The 12,766-nt window shown below is 36.2% G+C and overlaps 1 protein-coding gene across 4 annotated transcripts in view; it reads right to left on the bottom strand.

Moving 5' to 3' along the window:
• tjap1 (tight junction associated protein 1 (peripheral)) overlaps window positions 1-12,766 on the bottom strand; it is a 108,820-nt gene that overhangs the window by 45,392 nt on the left and 50,662 nt on the right. For all 4 annotated transcript variants that reach the window (XM_052572030.1, XM_052572028.1, XM_052572029.1 and 1 more), the window contains one exon: window positions 4,619-4,678. The gene's annotated coding sequence lies outside the window, so the exon portion shown is untranslated. The remainder of the gene's footprint in view (window positions 1-4,618; window positions 4,679-12,766) is intronic.

Raw genomic sequence — 12,766 nt, forward strand, 5'->3', positions numbered from 1 at the left:
GTGCTCCCTGCTCATGCTGCTAATGTGCTGCAGGGCACAGGCTGGGACACACATACATGTACGCACACGTGAGGGGGTCACTGCAAAAATGTGCCACTTATTGACAGGCTGATTTCCCTCTTGACGTCATCCACTACCCACAGTGCACAAACACACCAGGCCTACGCCATGATACACAGCAAGCAGAAATAAACGTGTTTGTAAAAGATGACTCAAAAGCATGTACATTTAAGCAGCAACACCATCTGAACTGATAAACTTTCACACAAAGTTCAACAAGATCTCTTATCCTCTATCTTATCATTAACTGTAAAACTTTTGCCACACAAGATATTTTTCACACAAGATTTTTTACATAAATATATGATAAAGTTTGTTTTTAAAATACATTTGATTAGAATTCCAAATTGTTAAACATACATTAAATAAGACATCACTTAAATAGGGTTAAATAGACTAAAATAGTGTATTAATTTATCTAGCGAAATAACGAAATAAAATGGGTGACTTCCCTGACGTAAATGTAATGCTATGCAACATTGTTTACAGCGATCTGTCATAACACATCAAAAAACTGTGTTGGGGTAATGCATTAATAATTAAATATTTTAAATAACACAAAAATCCTTTAGGTATTTAATCCCATTTTTATTAATGTCTTTGCTATTTACCTTTGATGATCCACTTCAACCATACTAACAAGAAGGCCTGTCACTTTTAGTTCGAAAATCGATTGCACAATCGATCGGACCAACCAAAAAAAGTTTTGAAAATGAAAATAGGGAATACATTTTAACCACATATGAACACTATTAATTTTAAAAGAATTAAACAATAAAAATATAGATGTAACAAAACTCACAAACAAGCAGAAAAAAAAAAAAAAGAATTCCCAAATGTGCAGAAGGCTATGCGTTGCCAAAGCTAGACAGAAAACAACCAGCAATTTTACGCGCCTATAAGACTGGGCGAAAGCGACCTCTTATGCTGCGATCACACCAAACGTGAATAGAGCGTCTGGCGCAAATGATTTCAATGTAAAATCAATGTAAAGACGCGTTCACGTGCGTCTGGAGGTCGCGAATGAGCCATTTTGCGCGGCGCGGTACTCGAATTCGCATCTAGTTACAGGAGATTCTGAGTTATGAAAAGGAGCAACCATTGCAAGCTGACAGCGAAAGGATTTGTGGTGGAAAATTGGCAGTAATACCCCCACCTTGCGCAGCTGTACCTGAGTGTCCCTGGGACATCAGTGCGGTCAGAGCGTGTCTTCTCAACAGCTGGACATATAGTGAATAAAAAATGCTCTGCACCCCGAAAATGTTGATCGACATGTTTTCCTGTCTAATCATTTCTTTGAAGCCTGCAGTGATGTTTTTCTTTTATGGCAGCCATCCCCCCTCTGCACATTTTTAACAAGCAAAAATGACTTCAGATAAACATAACCTTTGTTTCCATTGCTAAAAGTACTTAACTCTCTTCTCCTGCATCATATTCCTCATATGATCCATAGTTTGAGATGCAGCCTCTACTGTAAAGACATGAAATTTAATTTCCTTTTGGCTGAGGCTTATTTATTATTTATATGGGAGCCATGCTATATACACTGTCTAGTTAAGCTTTATTCATGCATCAACTGAAACAGCACAGACAAAAAAAAAAGATGATTTTGTGATCTAAATATTGATTCGTTAAATGACCTGTGTTACTACGGTACAAATATGCATACCATTATACCCCTAATAACTACCTAACTGCCTATGAATATTCTGCCATTGAAAGTGACCTTACAAACTTTACAGAATATCAACAATTCAGCGAGAAAAAGACTTCGTTCCAAGAGAAGACTGTGTAACTGTGTTTAGGGAGAATCCATCAGCTTGTCCTTTTTAAAACAGAAGAAGGTTTTCTTGCACCTTCTAAATTTTACAACGTCTAGGGCAAAAGGCCTAAAGCTTTCATTGCTAGTCACGCTAGGGTTGAAAAGCAAAGGAGCCTAAAAGTGTAAATTTCTGAGATGCAAACAGCTTACTACAGCTCAGAAGATTTAGCAAGAATTGCTTCTTGATATTTAAACCAACCTTCATCATCATCATGAGAAAGCTGTTGATGACAGGCCAACACTTCCTGTGAAAGACTGACAAGAACTAGACTGCAACCATCACATGTGATGCTTACACAAGTACACAACCGCGGATCAATGAAAAACACTGTTCTGACATGCTATGGCTTCAAATCTGTGCTGAATTTCTCGTACTCAAGCGGTTTCTTGTGCTTTAGAAGGTGTCTGCTGTTGTCTAAGAGTGATTCCTGCTCTGCCAGAATCTAATTAATGCTGAAATTCTGACACTTTTACAAACTGCATGTTCTAAAAGCATTCCAGCTAAGCCTTATATTTGTCATTCAGGACTAATGATTGTGGGTGAGGGTTACAGCTCTATGAGAACAGAAGGGATGAAATTACAGTACATACTGACCTTCACACCATCACATGCCTACACAGATGCTGCATAGCTTCATTTCAGAGGAATCTCACTTTGTACATGCAGATTGTACACCAAATTTAACTGCTTTAATTAAACCTTACTGTGCTCCACGGATAAATTAGGCCTCCAAGTTTGATGTACTCCAACATAGGGCTGTCACTTTTAGTTCGAAAATTGATTGCACAATCGATCGGACCAACCAAAACAAGTTTCAAAAATGAAAATAGGGAATCGATTTCAAACAAATATATACACTATTAATTTTAAAAGAATTAAACAATTACAAAATATAGATTTAACAAAACTCACAAACAAGCAGAAAAAGAAAATAAAGAATTCCGAAAGTGCAGTATGCCTTGCGAAAGCTATTTGGTGCCTTTTGACACCTTTTTTTAGACATGGAAAATCGATTTTACAATCGCTTTAATGAACACTTATGTCTTAAAAATCAGAAATTATTTTTTCACAAAAGTGACAGCCCTACTCCAACAGCAATATAAATTCTGATATGATTTATAAAAAAAATTATAATAACAGATAGACTAAACAGCAGTCAGAAGAGACAGCTATGCCAAATTTTCTGTCACTCCCATAGATACTGTTTTAGAAACACCCTCCCATTACCGTTAACTACTTTTTAGTAATCTGAGGTGATATAAGTACTCTGTTGTGAACGTGCATGCATATATATATTTTTTATTCCATTGTAAGGACAATTCATTCAATACATTTAAACTGCTACTTTATGACCATCTCTAAACTTTCTTCCTGTATCTCTTGATTGACAGATGTTTTGTCTGTCTTGTTTTCTGATTTGTTATTTAGTTTTTTTAGATTTGCAAATTTTAATTTGTTATTTTGTTTTCAGAATTGTGATTTGTTTGGCACTTCTCGGCCAACCACAGAATTGGAAGTATTAAAGGGATATTTCACCCAAAAATGAACCCTTTGTCGTCATTAGCTCACCCTCAAGTGGTTCCAAACCTGTATGAGTTTCTGTCTTCTGCTGGGCACAAAAGATGATATTTTGAAGAAAGTATGTAACCAAACAGTTTCTGGTCTATACTGACTTTCACAGTATTTATTTATTTTATTTAATTATTGGCTGTCTGTTACCAACATTATTCAAAACCTCTCAAGAGTGCTTAAATGATAGCAATTCAATTCTTTGGGTGAACTAACCCTTTAAAAGACAGAATACCTGTAACATCACTAATAGAACTGGGCAGTATAATGAATAACAATAATAAGTGTTTGGCAATGAGGTAAAATTAGCATCCATTTTAAATTAATTTTTAAAATGGATTGTAATGGATACCAAAAAGCAGAAAATGTTGCCTTTGTTGTTTTTAAGCATGACAGATAATGTCTAAATATGTTGGATATTTCCCAGAAACTGTAAACGTTTCTGTACTCGGTAAGACAACAGGACATTCAGTGACGCCCCATTCCTGGCACCCCACGCACTTCCTCTCACTGCTTCAGACAGAGATCATTCTCAATTCCCTTCTGACCTGCATATCTGATGATACAAGTCTAGAAAAACAGCCTGGGTAAATCTAGCTTTTGTAGTCAGGACAAGCAGAATGTGTCACCCTGTGCTTGTTGTCTGGTTGCTTTTAATTTTGTTGCAAGAAGACTAACACATCAACAATCTAAAACTAGTACAGGATACGTTAAAAATTAAACATGAACTATAGTATCTTAACAGCACTACTGAAAAATCAAAACCAAAGGTTTCATTTAATAAGCTGTGCACTAAGACCACGCATATGTATTTAAAGAAATGTAATAAGACCATAATGTAAAATAGTAAATTTCTGACTGGGACTTTAAACAAAATAACAGGCAGCAAGATGTGAAAGACCGTCAGACAGAGGTCATGAGAAAAAGGGAAAACATCAGCTTTGCTAAGAAAAAAACGCTTCCTTTCTAGAACAGCCAAATCTCTTTGATCATGCCTGCTCTGAAGATCACTGTGAGAACATCATGAGACACAATTGTGTATAACAAGAGAGCTCTGTAGAGACATGCCATTTTCCAATTAGAGCTATTTCTGGAGGCCGACTGTCAGCTATGCAAGACAAGGACGCACAAACACAACAAATTATTTAGATAGCGTGTTTTCATACCTGAAACTGGAGTTGGTTTCAGTGGTGTCCTCATTCACAGGTCCTCAGGCCCTGAGCGCTCTGAAAAACACATTTGCTTGGGTTACTGAAATGTGATTTGTCAGAGTGTTGCAACACAATCTATGAAGTGAAAGAGGTTTAAAATAAATATCAGCAGCAAAACCTTCCAGGACAAGAAGTGAATCTAATCCAGGTCATCTGGTAAGAAAATCCTGACATGCATGTCAATAATAGAGCAAAAATTATTTATACCCTAGGGGGTTATACAGAAAAAAAAAATGCAATATGCAAGGAATAACTGACAACTGACTGTTGAAATATTAATGCAAAATGCAAATGAGTAGAATGGCTGTTACAAATATTCAGTGTATTAGTACTGGGTGACATCTCCGAAGAATTATATTTTTAAGAATTTTATCAATAGCTAATACTGATCGCTCTAAAATGATTAAATTATATATTTAGTCAGGTGAACTATATTTCAACCAAACAGACCATCCAGCCAATTAGACTAAAAACATTTCCTGCAAAAAGTAAAATATTTTTTTTTTTTTTTAAATAGTTTTCCATAATGTTTTCATTCAAAAACAATGAAGAATGGCATTTCATTTGTTACACTAATTAAATGATATATCATATTATTTACTTATTAAAATTTACTTTGTAAAATATATTGATTTAGACATCAAAAGTGGACGAGGACTTCAAACTAGAATTTTTGTGACAAGAAAATTAATTAGTGATTAAATCACAGTTTTACATTTTTTCATTGAAACACAAATGAACAGAAATTAATCTCTAATGACATCATTTGGTACCGAGGTTTATATCGGAAACACTATTTAAAAGATTTGCATGCTCATAATCCTGAAACATAATGAAGATTCCAACACAAGAGGGAAAAATAACACATCGGGATGGTATAATGAAAAACATCCCATTAGCATCTAGTTTATGAATTCACAAACTTTGTCTGTAAACTCCAAGTGAACTCCTGTTTTTTTGTCTACTGTGAGACACACATCACAAGTTACATTAATATTAATAATATCAGTCACCACATTCACACACGGCCTTCTCGGAAATCACCTTCATTCAGTCACAACTCAAAGCAATTGTTCTTCCTTTGCCTAATTAACACAGAGGCTGCTCATTACCGTCGTATCCGACAGGCCTCCTCCCTCACAGTTACCACAGCAGAATAATGAACTCCTGCACTGCAGACACACACTGTGACATTACACTCATTACACTCAATGACTGTATGGAGTGTCAGAGCACTGAAAAAGGGACGTTTTGGTTATATATTACAGAGGGTAAAGCTCACTGTAGTTTGAATGATATCTGGTACGTGTTCGGGGTAAAAAGCAGCAAGATAAGATTAGATAGAAGGACACTGCACCATAGTACAGAATAAAAATGAAAAAAAAGTTTTAAATGTTATCAAATGTTACAGTGAATGAAAGCACAATGCGATTCATGCAATGTGCACTTAACTTTGCTTAGGGTGTGTAAAAGAAAAATGGTCAAACAACACTGGGCTCTCTATTTGCCCAACACTGAGGAAACTTCTCACTAAGGTAAACATGAATTCACAAGTGACCCGATTCAGTTTCGTAACTAATGACTATTTCTACTGTGGAAAACAATATAATTTTGGAGGAATATCTTGAATGAGTTCACTTGAGGAGAAGGCTGTCAATAAATAATAAATTTGTTCTTTCGCACAGACTTTTTTATTTTATGTATATTTTAATGCTTTCAAATGATTTATAGCGATTAATCACATCCAAAATAAAAGTGTTTGTGTACATAATATCGGAGTGTGAAATGTGTTTATTTATTATGTATATATAAATAAACATCCATGTATATTATGTACATTATGTTATGTTTATATTTTAATTATATTTATATATAATATAAAAAATAATAATATAAATGTATATACATATCTGTACGATCAAATGTATATTCCTTATCTGTACGATCAAAACTGAAAGTGTAATTTAAGTTCTTTTCAAGGTTATCAGGAGAAAATGCCTCATCATGCGTATAAGCGTGAATCGACTCCAGAGGGTTAAATAGTCACATCTGTTCCTAAAATTAGCAATTTATGGCTTTGTAACATAAATTTCTGCTTTTGGCACTTTCACTCAGTATGTGAGCTCACGACCTTGGCACAGTGCCATGCCCTACTCATAAAACACTGTTGCAATGGCAAAACATTCTCAATGTAATTACATTTTCATCAAGGAGACTGTAAATTACCCCTGAAGATAACTGTCAGTTAGAGTTTTTTTCTGGTAAAAACATTTGCTCTCCCTGACCTGAAAGCATGCATTATTAAAATGCTGTTATAGATGTCTTTTTTTCTGCAGTATTCAGAGGCGTCTGCTGTGGATGAGAAAGCTTTGCCACAAGATACGGCAGAGAATAACAAACTAGAGGCCCATGGCAGTTAGCCATCCATGACAGTCAGCTGCTGCTCTGATACTGAGACCCATTCACCTCCACTTCCCTCAAACACCACGCTTCATCTTCTCCTACTAAGAGACTGAAAAAAGCCACAACCACTGAACAAAAACAGCTTGTGTGTCATCATGGCTATGACCATTACTTGTTTTTATTAATAAATGATCCTGGTCTGATTGTGTAAGTTCACTGTATTCTACAGAATACATTTGTTTTCATAACCTCTCATTAAAAATTCAATAACTTTTCTGCTCACGTAACCTAGGCTGTGGAGGCAGGGAGGTAAAATATTAAAGGGGTCATATGATGTTGCTAAAAATAACTATATTTGTTGTAAATGGGTTAAAACCCATTATAAATGAGGCATTTGTTGAATTCAGTAGGGACATACAGGTGCATCTCAAAAAAGATTTTATATCATAAAAAAGGTATTTATTTTTTGTAATTTAAATTTTTTTTTAAAGCAAACTTTCTTATATTTTAGATTCATTGCACACACACTGAAATATTTCAATAGTTTTTATTTCTTTTTTTAAATTCTGATTTACAGCTTTAGAAATTAAAAATACAGTATCTCAAAAAATGTGAATATTCAATTTTGAGCTTGATTAGTTTGATTAATTTTGCATATAAATACTGGGTACTTCTTGGGCTAGTTTAGAAAATGCAACCACAATTATGGGAAACACTACTTTGAGTTGACAGTAGTCCAGAAGACAATCATCAACACCCTTTACAAAGAGGGTAAGCCACAGAAGGGCATTACTGAAAGGGCTGGCTGTTCACAGAGTGCTGTATCAAAATATATTCATAGAAAGTTGACTGGAAGGAAAAAGTGTGGTAGCAAAAGGTGCACAAGCAACAGGGATGACTACAGCCATGGAAAGATTGTCAGGAAAAGCCGATTCATGAACTTGAGAGAGCTTCAGAAGGAGTGGACCGAAGCTGGAGTCAGCGCATCAAGAGTCACCACACGTCCTCAGGAAAAGGGCTACAGCTGTCCATAAATAAAAAGGACTGTTTTTTTAAATAAAAAAAAAAAACATCAGAAGAATTTCTCAAGGGATAAGGAGGAAAAGAACTGAAGTCAGTGATGATTTGGGGTGCTGTGACGCCTGCTAGTGTTGGTCCATTGTGTTTTATCAAATCCAAAGTCAATGCAGCCATCTCCTAGGATATTTTAGGGCACTTCCATCTGCTGACAAGCTTTATGGAGATGCTGATTTCATTTTGAAGCAGGACTTTAGCACCTGCCCAGAGTGCCAAAACCACTTTCAAATGGTTTGATGACGATATTACTGTGGATGATTGGACAGCCAGAACCTCACAGAGAATCTATGGGGTATTGTGAAGAGGAAGATAGTAACATCTGACAAACAATACAAAGGAGCTGAAGGTCGCTATCAAAGCAACCTGGGCTTCAATAATGCCTCAGCAGTGCAACAGGCTGATCGCACTTATGTATTATGTACGATATATAAACCCACTTACAGACTGTATGTCAGAACAGCTGGCATTGTAGTATTCTCTCCCAGGATCAGGAAACAGTCCTCCATAAAATGTTCTGCACACATCTGAATATGTGGGTCAAACTGTTAGAAAGCCAAACAAAGTATTTTTGCTTTCATAAACGAACTAGCGTGCATCAGCTAAAGACGGTCTACACTTGACATGACAAAATGACCGTTGTAAATAATTTGAAATGTGTGTCAACACGTCATAAATAGAATGCGGCAGCAGTTTAGTGTCAGGGATTTGTGGTATCATGCCGCCCCACATCCAGTGTAGAAAGCATCACTGATTATACTGAGTTCTATTGACTGATCTATATATAATAAATCTCTATTATAGATCAGTAGTTCTATAGTATTTTGTCGCATCGCACCATGTTAGGAAGTGTTAGGAATCGTTAGTTGTTTTCCCGTATAAGGATTCATGCTTTGGGTGCAAATCAGTGTGTTGGAATGATTTCTGAAGGATCATGTGTCACTGAAGTCTGGAGTTATGATGCTAAAAATTCAGCTTTAACACTGGAATAAATTATATTAATATATATTCAAATATAATTTTTCAGAAAAACAGTGTAATAGGCCTAATCTTAGCGATCCTTAACTTTTAAACAACAACAACAATTTCTGCACGAATGCAAATCAGAATGAACAGTATCAGGTTTTGACAACAGAATATTTGTACATCAGACCAGCCAAACAGACAGCACAAGCTTGCCAATCCTTGTTGGCAGGATAACCCTCAACACATGAGTCAAGGATTCAGCAATGTCCTCACTATCACTGTGCAGACAGCAGATCAAATGATTCAGGGATCGTTTATCAGACCAGCAGATCTGATTATTCACTTTGGTTTGCAAGACCTGTATTCTTTCTTTGCAAACATGTGTTCAACGACTGCGGCAATCCTCAGTACTAAATGACACCGAGTGATTTGTAGAAGGGAAAAATGGCAATTTGCCTTGCATCCCAAATTTTAAGGATGCAGCTTTACAGTATTAAACAGGAAAATTGTGTGCTGTCCTCCTCTGGCTAGACAAAACCAGCAGTTTAGTTCTAGGCTGCAACAAAGTATGATTGTGCAGAGGACTCACCTCACCTAAAGCATTATAATTATTTCACCCAAGCTGGACAAAGACTTGAGATTGGTTTTATGAAATCTGCCTTTTTAGGGACTGCCGATAAATCATCCCAAAGTGATTATCGTCCGATTGTGATTGATAGCCGATCAATCGGAGCACCCCTAGTAAAATTGTACCAATCTACTGTAAATTTTAACTTTATAAACCCATGTGATATTTCAATGTTACAATTTAAGTTAGTGTCATCTTTTTAGAATTTTTTTTTTAATAATAATAATAATAATAACAATTGCAAAAAAAAAAAAACCTTTATGCAGTTAATATATTTTTTTTGTTTCTGTTATTCTTGCCTACTGTATTGATTCAGTATCAATACTGAAAAACCAAAGCACCAGGATATTATTTCATCCCAATAACAGCAGTCTGTCATTTAAAAAAAAAAAAAAAAAAAAAAAAATTCACAGCCTTTACATATTTAACGTGCGAAAGCGGATTCAAAATCTGGCACCTTCTGCCCACTTTCCAGATGACTGGTGCAAACGATGCAGGTGTTCAATATTCAGAATGACCCATCTCCTAATGTCTGCACAGTCTTATCTTTCACAGCATGGAGCATTTTTCTTGGAATGTGGATTGCAGACAACAGATGTTGTTCTTTGGACTGGGCTTCTTGGCTTGGTGCCTCCTGTTGCGTGAGAAGCAAAGATGATGAATCAATCAGGTCTAGGCCAGCAAAATATTCTAACATGATCTCCTCTACCTGTTCATTCAATACACCAGCCTCATTAAATCTCTCAAGCGAGCGATCTCGGCGTCAGCGCGGAAAGTGAGGCCATCCTTAAAAATATTTTGGTTTGCAGTAACAGTATTTTTTTTTTTTTAAATAAGGGTCGGTAGGTCGGACCATATTTTTTTTTTCAAGTTTCAATGTAATGTTTTGTGATGGTGATGACGTCGGTATGAATTTAAACAAATTAGCATATTGTGATGTCACTGACTGGGTCTTCAACCCCCACCTTCTGGCTCATCATTGCAAACCTCATTTTGATGCAGGCTATATAGACCAAACATTTTTTTAAATGTTTGTCAAAAACATGTTTATTGCACGAATTTCGTATGAGAAGAAAAAAATGAGGTACTGTTATACTGTTTTACTTGCATCCACCGCTACGTATCAATGCACCTACGAATGAGAGACAGTTTACTTTGCTTTCTTGGGTTGTCACTTTTGTGAAAAAAATCCTGTTTGATTTGAGTGACAAGTGTTCACTGAATCGATTGTAAAATTGATTTTGCATGTCTAAAGTTTTATACGGCAAATAACACCAAATATAGGTAAATCCACAGACAACAGGCAGGACGAATGTACAGACCTATTGGCGTTAAGTTACGTGCACAATGACAAATAGGAGCGCAACATTTTTGAAAAACAATAAGCAGAGTGGACTGCCACAATGCAAAACTTTTACTGCAGGCTTCAACATGGCTGTGTTTACGATAAGAAATGCCAACAACAACAAAAAAATCGCATAGACGATTTTCTTGGCCTGTCAAAAAAATATTTTTTCGAATATTCGTTGAATTTAAAATAAAAATCCACATTCGAATGCGCATTCAAATTTTAGGTGTGCATTAAGGAAGCTGCCTTATGAGCCCCGGTACGTCTTCCATTCCATCTCGCCACGCGCACAGCTTGTCTACACAACTTTCAAAGGCGGACGAGCTTGACACGCAGTATCTGCTTTCTCATCTTTCACCTCGTGTACGCGCACCGTCCGAGGTGTTTCAGTGGCGCACGAGATGCGATGACGATGTATGTGGCATTGCATTATAAGGTTATGTTAGCCTATCCAGTTGAAGCCACTTAAAAAAAAAAAAAAGAGAGAGAGAACATCAATGTGGAGAAGATCTTGTTTATATCAAAACGGAAACCAAGACGTTCACACAGAACGCATATTTCCCGCATTTTCTAGAGGGACACCGTTGGACTCGTGTCTCGCACAAGAGAGCCGTATGTTTAGAAAGACATGTAAAATGAAGGTTTGTTCCTCATCCCACTGAATCTCATGTTTTTAAATGAAAAAATGTATCCTGTGTGACTGGTTTTTTGCCCTTTTTATTTATTTAACAATGCATGCATACATGATGCTGATTTGTTTATAGTTCTTTAAGTAACTTAATTGATATTAATTGGTTCATAAACATTATTTTAAATATTTCACAGTCATGTATTCTAATCCTTTGAATAAACATGCAGTAATATTTTGCTCAGTGCGCTGTTTTGAGGCCTCAGAGGAGAAGCAAAGAGCTTTTCTTCAACCTAACTGAAATTATGCATTTTAATCATATTTATGTAAAGAATTTGAATTTCGTTTTTCAGCTATTTTGACAGCCTCAGGCGATTCAAGCCCTAAACTGTATGAGACTGAATAACGGCAGAATTCACATTTCTGTTGTAAAAAGAGAAACATTGTCCAGAAGTATTATTTTCTGCTATGCAGGTGTGTCCGAAGCTGCAGTTGCTGTGTGACGCCTGTTCAAAAAAAAAAAAAAAAAAAACCTGGACGAAGGTAGAAGGTAGTTAAAATCAATTTTCGTTTTCGAAACTTGTGTTGGTTGATTCGTGCTAGATTCGTTCAATAGATCGACATGGTCACGGTTTTAGACTAGACGGGAGAAGGGATGGGAAAAGATCTGGGCACAGTTTTTCCAGAACTTCGTGCCAAGTTAAAGCGGTGTCGAGCTTTTTTTTAGGTGTATTATGGTGCCCGAACCCGTATGACTTTGAACAGTGGCCGCGAACATTTAGTTTACTGCAGCCACAGCCATCATTACCAAGCGCGAACCGTTGACCCTGACAGTGAATGAGAGTATGAGACGAAACGAACGCACAGGCCACGGTGTGACATCCGTGTAAACATAGATGACATCACAGGTTTTTTTTTTTTATTAAAGAAGATAGCCTTCGTTTGTATTTAGGCCTAGGCAATTTATATATTTACAATAGTTACTTAAATATAATTAATAGTATTTTATTGCTTTGTATTAGTTGTTTGAAGAGTTAAAAAAAATTTGGTCGGTCT

Source organism: Carassius gibelio, chromosome B13 (assembly GCF_023724105.1).
Source record: "Carassius gibelio isolate Cgi1373 ecotype wild population from Czech Republic chromosome B13, carGib1.2-hapl.c, whole genome shotgun sequence".
NCBI lineage: Eukaryota > Metazoa > Chordata > Actinopteri > Cypriniformes > Cyprinidae > Carassius > Carassius gibelio.